The sequence below is a fragment of the Hylobates moloch genome, unplaced genomic scaffold (assembly GCF_009828535.3).
Source record: "Hylobates moloch isolate HMO894 unplaced genomic scaffold, HMol_V3 SCAFFOLD_5, whole genome shotgun sequence".
NCBI lineage: Eukaryota > Metazoa > Chordata > Mammalia > Primates > Hylobatidae > Hylobates > Hylobates moloch.
The window spans coordinates 19,599,656-19,609,813 of record NW_026652280.1 but is presented as its reverse complement, the minus strand read 5'-3'; the positions used below and the strand labels follow the sequence as shown (position 1 = coordinate 19,609,813).

General features: G+C 40.9%; 1 pseudogene; it reads right to left on the bottom strand.

Annotated features, from left to right (window-relative positions):
• Nucleotides 1-7,490: 7,490 nt before the first annotated feature.
• Nucleotides 7,491-8,668, bottom strand: LOC116468066 (endosome-associated-trafficking regulator 1-like; annotated as a pseudogene).
• Between the last annotated feature and the right edge of the window lie 1,490 nt (nucleotides 8,669-10,158).

Sequence of the window (10,158 nt, the reverse complement as noted above, 5' to 3'; positions counted from 1 at the left end):
TCTCTCTGGCTGCCCTTAGTATTTTTTCCTTCATTTCAACCTTGGAGAATCTGATGGTTATGTGTCTTGGAGTTGATCTTCTCATGGAGTATCTTAGTGGTGTTCTCTGTATTTCCTGAATTTGCATGTTGGCCTATCTTGCTAGGTTGGGGAAGTTCTCCTGGGTAATATCCTGAAATGTGTTTTCCAGCTTGTTTCCATTCTCCCTGTCTCCTTCAGGTACTCCAATCAAATATAGGTTCAGTCTTTTTATGAAGCTGCATATTTCTTGGAGGCTTTGTTCAGTCCTTTTCTTTCTTTTATCTCTAGTCTTATCTGCATGCCTTATTTCAGCAAGGTAGTCTTCAAACTCTGATATTGTTTCTTTTGCTTGTTTAGCTGTTGATACTTGTGTATGCTTCACAAAGTTCTCATGCTGTGTTTTTCAGCTCAACCAGGTCATTTATGTTCCTCTCTAAATTGGTTATTCTAATTAGCAGCTCCTCTAACCTTTTATCAAGGTTCTTAGCTTCTTTGTATTGGGTTAGAACATGTTCCTTTAGCTCAGCATAGTTTTTTATTACCCATCTTCTGAAGCCTACTTCTGTCAATTTGTCCAATTCATCCTCTGTTCAGTTCTGTGCCCTTGCTGGAGCAACACTGTGATCATTTGGAGAAGAGGCACTCTGGCCTTTTGGATTTTCAGGGTTTTTTTTGTTGATTCTTTCTCATCTTTGAGAGTTTGTCTAGTTGTGATCTTTGAGGCTACTGACTCTTGGAAAGAGTTTTTGTGGAGGCTTTTTTTGTTGTTGATGCTATTGTTGCTTTCTGTTTGTTTTTCCTCCAATGGTCAGGTCCCTTTTCTGTAGGGCTGCTGTGGTTTGCTGGGGGTTCACTTCAGGCCCTTTTCATCTGGTTTGCTTCTGTGCCTGGAGATGTCACTCAAGGAGGCTGGAGAACAGCAAAATTGGTGTCTGCTCCTTCTGGGATCTCTGACCTTGAGGGGCACCAACCTGATGCCAGTAGGATCGCTCCTGTATAGGATGTCTGAAAACCTCTGTGGGAGGATCTCACCCTGTTGGGTGGCCCAGGGAACAGGACCTGTTTAATGAAGCACTTTGTCCCTTGGTGGAGGGAGTGTGCCTTTCCCTGGGAGGAAACCCACTCATCTGGGCTGCCCGGATTCCTCAGAACTACCAAGAGTGGGGGTGGCTGCAGGTTCCCCCTATGGGCTCAGGCCCAGAGAGATCCAGGTTCTGTCCCTGAGCCTGTGGCTGGAGTTGTTGGAGTTTCTGCAGGGAAGTCTTGCCCATTGAGGAAGGATGATTCAGGGTTAGACCTGAAGAGGCACTCTGTCGCAGTCTGCCAAAGCTGGTGTGTTGGGCTGTGGGGACATGTCTTGAGACCAAGCCGTCCAGCTTCCCTGTCTCCAGCAGGGGAAAGCGCGGCATGGAGCTATAGAGATAGATGCCGCCTTTCCCCCGCCCAGAGAGCTTAGGGTGTTAGGCAGCTGTGAATCCCAGCTCTGGCTGTTGCCCCTCCCCCAGTGAGCTCAAATGGCTTAGATAGCAGGCAGCTGTAGCTGTGGTGCTGATCGCCCCTCCCCACCGGGAGCTCAGTAAGCTTAAGCAGATTCCAGCTGAGAGGCTGCTGAGAATCTGCAGGGCTCTGGGGTTGGGACGCTAGGCCCTGGAGGTGTGGGCTTGCGAGTGGGATCTTCTGATTCATGGGTTGCACGGTTACATGAAAAAGCATGGTTTCTCCAGCTGGGTAGCACGTTCACACTGCCTGTCTTGGCTTGGGGGTGGGGGGCTTTCCTGCCCCATGTGGCTCTCAGGTGGGTCACCGTACCACACTGCTCTTCCTTCCTCTCAGTGGAAGACCCCAGTCTCCTAGCCAGTTCTGATGAGAGAACCTGGATACCTGCTGGAAGTAATGAAATCCTCATCCCAGAGGGTCCTGAGCCCCAAGTTACTGTGCCCCTCTCAGTCTGTGGTTGCTATTCTTAATTGAAGGAGGGGCATGTGGATCTCCTCCTGAATCATGATTTTATTTTATGTTATTATCTTTTTTTTTTTTTTTGAAACACCGTCTCACTGTCTTGCGTGTGCTGTAGTGTAGTGGCACAATCTTGGCTCACTGCGACCTTTGCTTCCCAGGTTTGTGATTCTCCTGCCTCAGCCTCCCAAGTAGCTGGGTCTACAAGCATGTGCCCCCATGTCTGGCTAATTTTTGAATTTTTAGTAGAGAAAAGATTTCACCATGTTGGCCAGGCTCGTCTTGAACTCCTGACTTCAAGTGATCTGCCTGCCTTGGCTTCCCAATGTGCTGAGATTACAGGCGTGAGCCACCGTGCTCAGCCTTATTTATTTATTTGTTCTTTCACTTGTTTGACTATCTTACAATTTTTAATTTCATTTTGTTACAATTTTTAAATTTATTTTTTATTTCAATAGTTTTTTAGGAGCAAGTGGTGTTTGCTTACATGAATAAGTTCTTTAGCGGTTATTTCTGAGATTCTGGTGCACCCATCACTGGAGCAGTGTACACTGTACCCAGTGTGTAGTCTTTTATCTCTCGCCCGCATCATGCCCTTTCCCCCAAATCCCCAAAGTCCATTGTATCATTTTTATGCCTTTGTGACCTCACAGCTTAGCTTCCACTTATGAGTAAGAACATATGATGTTTGGTTTTCCATTCCTGAGTTACTTCACTAAGAGTAATAGTCTTCAATTCCATGCAGGTTGCTACAAATGCCATTATTTTGTTCTTTTTTAAGGCTGAATAGTATTCCATTATATATATAGATATCTCACATTTTCTTTATTCACTTGTTAATTGATGGGCATTTGGGCTGGTTCCATATTTTTGCAGTTGCAAATTGTGCTGCTATAGACATACATGTGCCAAGTGTCTTTTTCGTATAATGACTTTTCCTCTGGGTAGATACCCAGTAGTGGGATTGCTGGATCAAATGGTAGTTTTAGTTCTTTAAGGAATCGCCACACTCTTTTCCATAGTGGTTGTACTAGTTTACATTCCCACTGGCAGTGTAGAAGTGCTTCCTTTTCACCACGTCTTGCCAACATCTATTCTTTTTTGATTTTTTGATTATATTATGGCCTTTCTTGCAGGAGTAAGGTGTTATCACATTGTGGTTTTGATTTGCATTCCCCTGATAACTAGTGATGTTGAGCATTTTTCCATATGCTTGTTGGTCGTTTGTGTATCTTCTTCTGAGAATTGTCTATTCATGTGCTTAGCCCACTTTTTGATGGGATTGCTTGTTTTTTTCTTGCTCATTTGTCTGAGTTCTTTGTAGATTTTGGATATTAGTCCTTTGTTGGATATATAGATTGTGAAGATTCTTTCCCATTCTGTGGGTTGTTAACTTTGGTGATTATTTCTTTTGCTTCGTAGAAGCTTTTTAGTTTAATTTGTTTCTACTTGTAAATTTTTGTTTTTGTTGCAATTGCTTTTGAGGACTTAGTCATAAATTCTTTGCTAAGGCGGGTGTCCAGAAGGGTATTTCCTCGGTTTTCTTCTAGGACTTTTGTAGTTTTACATCTTAGATTTAAATCTTTAATCCATGTTGAGTTAATTTTTGTATATGGAGATAGGCAGAGGTCCACTTTAATTATTCTGCATATGACTAGCCAATTATCCCAGCACCATTTATTGACTAGACAGTCCTTTTCTCGTTGCTTATTTTTGATGAATTTGTTGAAGATCAGATGGTTGTAGGTGTGTAGTTTTATTTCTGGGCTCTCTATTCTGTTCCGTTAATCTATGTGTTTGTTTTTGTACAAGTACCATGCTGTTTTGTTTACTCTAGCCTTGTAGTATAGTTTCAAGTTAGGTAATGTTATGCCTTTGGCTTTGTTCTTTTTTGCGTAGGATTGCTTTGGCTATTTGAGCTCTTTCTTGGTTCCATATGAATTTTAGAATAGTTCTTCTAATTCTGTGAAATATCATATTGGTAGTTTGATAAGAATAACATCAAATCTGTAGATTGCTTTGGGCAGTATGGCTATTTTAACTATATTGATTCTTCCACTCCATGAGCATGAAATGTTTCACCATTTGTTTGTGTCATCAGTGATTTCTTTCAGCAGTCTTTTGTAATTTTTATTGTAGAGATCTTTCACCTCCTTGGTTAGATGTATTCCTAGGTATTTTATTTCCTGTGGCAATTATAAATGGAACTGCCTTCTTGATATGGCTCTCAGAATTAACATGATTGGTGTACAGAAATGCTACTGAATTTGTGCATTGATTTTGTGTCCTGAAACTTTACTGAAGTAATTTATCAGTTCTAAGAGCCTTTTGGTGGAGTCTTTAGGGTTTTGTAGGTGTAGGATTGTATCATCAGCAAAGAGAGATGATTTGACTTCTTCTTTTCCTATTTGGATGCCTTTTATTTCTTTCTTTTGCCCCACTATAATTTTATATCCTACAGACAATTTGTTTTGGAAGTGTCTTTTTAATTTAGTACATTGCAGAATTCCAAGGAGGAGATAAAAGGGCTCCCAGTCTCAAGAAGCTTAGTCGTGCAATTATTAAGACATTCAAATTTAAAACAATGCAAAGAAAAAATAGTGAACTGAAACAAAAAGAAGACAACCTTTGGATTCAACATTCCTAGATTTCCCAGCTTCTCTATTTAGTAGCCATAATCTCTGAAAGTAACAACGTCTGAGCTTCAGTTTTCTTATCTATAAGAAATTTTATAAGAAATGGAAATTTTAGCAATACCAAATGGAGGTAATGAGGGTTAGGAGGTAACATCTAAATCATTTATTCATATGAGAGTTTATATAATAATTAATAGCAGAATATGGGATACAGACAAATAATATTCTAGAATCGTATAGGAATGATTACTTATGCTACAGTGGTTTGACAGGATTTTCAATTTTTAGCAGAATTTTGAAAAGTGTGGAATAATGAAGGAGCTAGTCCAATTATGGCGAATAATGTGAACAAAATTTTGCAGCATTATTTATCTAATGTAACAAAAAATGTAACCTTGTCCAAAGTAGGTTTGTTTAGGGAGCTGAGCAAGATGAACCTGACAAAATGAAGAGAATTTGAATGTCTGGATGTCTGTCCATTTAAGGAGAAGGACAAAACCAAGATGAGCTTTTAGGCTGTATTATGCAGGAAGACTTGGACACGATTCATGCTTAGCCCCATACATCTGTTTACTGTCTCTATATTTTTGTCTTTTCTAGAATGTCATCTAAGTAAAATTATACACTATTAGCCTCTTGAATCTGGCTTCTTTCACTTATCATAATTCATTTGAGATTGACTTATATGGTTGTATGTATCAGTAGTTTGTTCCTTTTTATTGCTGAGGAATATTTTATTGTATGGCTGTAAAATAAACAGTGTGTTTATTTACCAGTTGCAAACATTTGGAATGTTGCCAGGTTTTGGCAATTATGAATCAACATTCGTTTAAAGGTTTTTACATGAATATTCAGTCTTCTCCTGGGTGACTGCTTAGAAATGGGATTGCTGGGTCATATGGTATGCTTATTTTTATAAGAAATGGTCATAGCATTTTTCAAAGTGGCTGTAATATTTTGCATTCTCTTCAGCAATGTATGAGAACTCATCCATATGTCATTTTATTTGCTTGTTTTAAAAAATGAACTTCATTTTTTAGAACAGTTTTATGTTTACAGAAAAATTGCCAAGATAGTAAAAAGTTCCCATATGCCCCACACCGAGTTTCCCCTGCTGTGAACATCTTACTATTACATTATATAATTGTCACAATTCATGAAGCAATATTTATTCCAGCATTGAACCAACATTTTTCCAATATTGAGTATCTTTTAATATTGAACTGACATTATTATTAACGGAAGTCCATTCTTTATTCAGATTTCCTTAGTTTTAACCTAATGTTCTTTTATTGTTCCCGGATGCCATCCAGGATCCCACATTACACTTAGTCACCAAATCTCTTTAGGTTGCTCTCGGCTATGACAGTTTTTCAGACTTTCTTTGTTTTTGATGACCTTGACTGCTTTGAGAATTACGGTCAAATATTTTGTAGAATATCTCTCCATTGGGATTTGTCTGATGTTTTTCTCATTGTTACACTGGGGTTATGGGTTTTGGGGAGGAAAACCACAGAGGTAAAGGGCTATTTTTGTGTCATAATAAGGGTATCTATTATGATTTAGGCATGATTTACCACTGTTCCTGTTGACGGTGACCACTTGGCTGAGGTAGTGTGTGTCACATTCCTCTACTCTAAAGTTACCTTTTGCCTCCCCTTAACTCTATATGTGATTTTTTAGAAAAATATTTTTAATTCACAAATAATAATTATATATATTTATGGGGTACATTGTGATGTGATATTTTGATATGTGCATACAAAATGGAATAATTAATCTAATTAACATATCATTACTTCACTTATCCATTTTTGTGGTGAGATATTTGAAATGTACTCTCTTAGCAATTTTGAAATATACAATGCATTAACTATAGTCACTATGCTGTGCAATAGATTGCAAAAACTTATTCCTCTTGCCTAACTGAAACTTTTTCTTTGACCAACATCTCTCCATTCCCTCCCTCCCGCCATCAGTCTCCAGTTACCACAATGCTACTCTCTACTTCTATGAGTTCAACTTTTTTAGTTTCCACATATAAGTGAGACCATGAGGTGTTTGTCTTTTCGTGCCTGTGCCTGGCTTATTTCACTTAGCATAATGTCTTCCAAGTTTATCCATGTTGTTGAAAATGACAGAATTTTCTTTTTTTTAAAAAAGGCTGGCTAGTATTTCACTGGCATGTTTAAAAAAATATATGTTTCCATTGGTGAATGCTTAAGTTGATTCCATATCTTGGCCATTGTGAATAACGATTCAATGAATATGGAAGTGGAGGTTTCTCTTCAACATATTGTTTTATTTCCTTTGGATGTGTACTGAGAAGTGAGATTGCTGGGTCACATGGCAGTTCTATTTTTAGTTTTTTGAGGAATCTTCATACTGTTTTCCATAATGGCTGTACTATTTTACATTCCCACCAACAGTGCACAAGAGTTACCTTTCCTTTACATTCTCATCAACGCTTATCTTTCATCTTTTTTTTTTTTATAATAGCCATTCTAACAGGTATAAAGTAATACCGCATTGTGGCTTCCATTTTCATTTTCTTAATGATTAGTGATGTCGAGCATTTACTCATGAACCTGTTAGCTATTTGTAAGTCTTTTTTTTTTTTTTCTTAAAATCGCTGGCTTTTATGTCAATGTCTTCCAAGAGCCCATTAGAATCTATAAAATCGCAGGAATTTTGCAAACAAGGGCTGCATAGAAACCACAGGGTCAACTCAGCCAGGGCTGCTCCCATTGCGGTGGCCAAGAACTGGCTGAGGGCACGACACTGGACTCTTGTGATAAACACTTTACTCTGGGTGAAGACTGCATATTTAAGGACACAACTGCGCATTTAGATCAAGCAAGCGGTGGTGATCTCAGGGCATACACGGAGCTTCATGCTGAGAACACCCAGGGGTTCTCAAGAGTCTTCCTCCTCGTCTTTAATTTCAGAAATTCTGTCTATAGATTTAAGGATTTCAGCAACAAGATTCAGTGTCTCAGCTCCGGAAACCAGTTGCTTAATGGAAGCCTGTGCGCTGTTCATGACCACCCGGAAGTTCTGCTTCACCACTGTCAGGCTGGCGCCTGGCCGCACCGCAGGTCTTCATTCTCTCGCTGGAAGTTGGAGACCTGCGCCTGGAGCAAACTGATTTCCTGTTTCAGTTTCACGACGTGGTTTTCTGCCTTTACAGCCAGCCCATTTGGTCATCAGCTCCAGGTTCTGCTCCACCTGCTGAACCACCGACTCCAAGTCGTGGTAGTCGCTTTCCTCCTCGATCATTTTTGCTTCTAATTTCCGCTCAAGTGTCCTCACCATCTCTGTTTGAGCTTCAGAGAAGCTCTGAACCTCCTTCAGCTTTCTTCTCAGCTTAGAATTTTCATCTTTCGGTGCTTCGTAACTTATCTGCAGCGTCCGCAGGTGCCTGTCTCCCAGAGACTCTCCATGAACCGCAAAATCTGTGCTAGGACCCCCTGCCGGAGAGGCCGGAGACACGCGAGAATCAGTGTCACTCAATGCCCACGGGGGCAGAGACTCAGGCCCTGCCAGCTCCGACGGGGTGGAGAAAAAGGAAAGGTATGTGCTGCAGGGCGACGCGCAGGCAGGGACCCTCTCTGGGTGAGTCTGCTCGATGGCGGATGGCAGGTAGGCCCCACTCCATCCGGTGTCCTCATCCTCCTCCTCATCCAGGAGGTCACCGGCCTCTGTCGGGTCCTCGAAAAATGGCTGCTGATACTCCAGGCCATACCCCCCGGTTTGGGAGGGTGGGGAGTTGTGGTCAAGTCCCAGTGAATGCCTCGACGCTTCCTTTGCATGAATTCTGCTGGCCGGGTCCTCTTTTGACAGGCCGAGGTTCTTGGTCTTCAGAAACTCTTTAAAGGAGAGTGGATTTGCCTCTTCAAGATCTTAAATTTGTCATCTCCAAAACGTGTCTCGTGGGCTCCTGACGGGCTCTGCTTAGAACATTTCCCCTTTCCATAGCCAAAATCATCGGGAATGGCGAGGCTCCGGGCTCGGGACAGCGGGGTGACGCCCGGGCGGCGCGGGTAGCCCGACATCGCCATGGGCCCGGCGGCGCAGGACCTTCCTAGCCCGGCAGCGGCGGCTCCATGGCCCCGGCTCGGCCCGTGCCGCGGCCCGTGTCGCCCGCCCCTGTCGCCCGCCGCTCGGTCACCCCTGATCCTCCGAGCCTCTCGTAAGTCTTCTTTTGACCAATGTCTATTCGGGTCCTTTGCCCATTTTTAAAGCCAGTTATTTGTTTTTTTTGCTATTGAGTTTAGTTCCTCATATGTTGTGTTAGGCCATTCTTATATCACTAAAGAAGTACCTGAGGCTAGGTAATTTATTTAAAAAAAGAGGTTTAATTGGTTTATGGTCCTGCGGGCTGTATAGAAAGTGTGGTGTTGGCATCTCCTTCCGGTGAGGGCCTCAGGGAGCTTACAATCTTGGTGGAAGGTGATGGGAAGCCAGCATGTCACATGGTGACAGTAGGAGCAAGAGAGAAGGGGGGAGGTGCCGTACTCTTTTAAACAACCAGATCTTGTGTGAACTTAGAGTGAGAACTCTCTCATCACCAAGGGAATAGAACTAAGCCATTCCTGAGGATCCATCCTCATGATTCAAACACCTCCCACCAGACTCTACCTCCACCACTAGGGATTACATTTCAACATGAGATTTGGAGCAGACAAACATCCAAACCATACCATATTATATGTTTTGGATAGTAACCCCTTATCAGATGTATGGTTTGCAAATATTTTCTCCTATGCCACGTATTGTCTCTTCACTCTGCTATTTGTTTCCTTTGCTGTGCAGGAGCTTTTTAGAGTGATGCAATCCTATTTTTCTCTTTTTGCTTTTGTTGCATATACTTTTGGGGTTATATTCAAAATATTGTCCAGACCAATGTCATGGAGCTTTTCCCTTATGTTTTCTTTTAGTAGTTTTACTACTAAAAGAAAGTTTCAGTAGTTGAGTGAAACTACTAGGTTTCAGGTCTTAATTTGTCTTTAATCCAGTTTGAGTTGATTTTTGTATATGGTGAAAATAAGGATCCAATTTCATTCATCTGCATGTGGATATCCAATTTTCCCCACAGCATTTATTGAAAAAGCTGTCCTTTCCTCATTGTCTCTTCTTGGCACCTTTATTAAAACTCAATTTTCCATAAATATTTGGGGTTATTTCTAAACTCTATCCTGTTTGACTGGTTTTATGTCTGTTTTTATGGCAGTACTGTGCTGTTTTGATTACTATAACTTTGTAATATATTTTGCAGTTAGGTACTATGATGCTTCCAGCTTTTTTCTTTTTGGTCAAGATAGGTTTGGCTATTCAGGGTCTTTTGTGTTTCCATACAAATTTAAGGATTGTTTTTTCTGTTTCTCTAAAGAATGACATTGGAATTTTGATAGGGATTACACTGAATCTGTAGATTGCTTTGGATATTATGGACACCTTAACAGTATTAATTCTTTCAATTCATAATCATGCCTTTCCATTTACTTCTGTTTTCTTCAGTTCCTTTCATCAATGCTTTATAGTT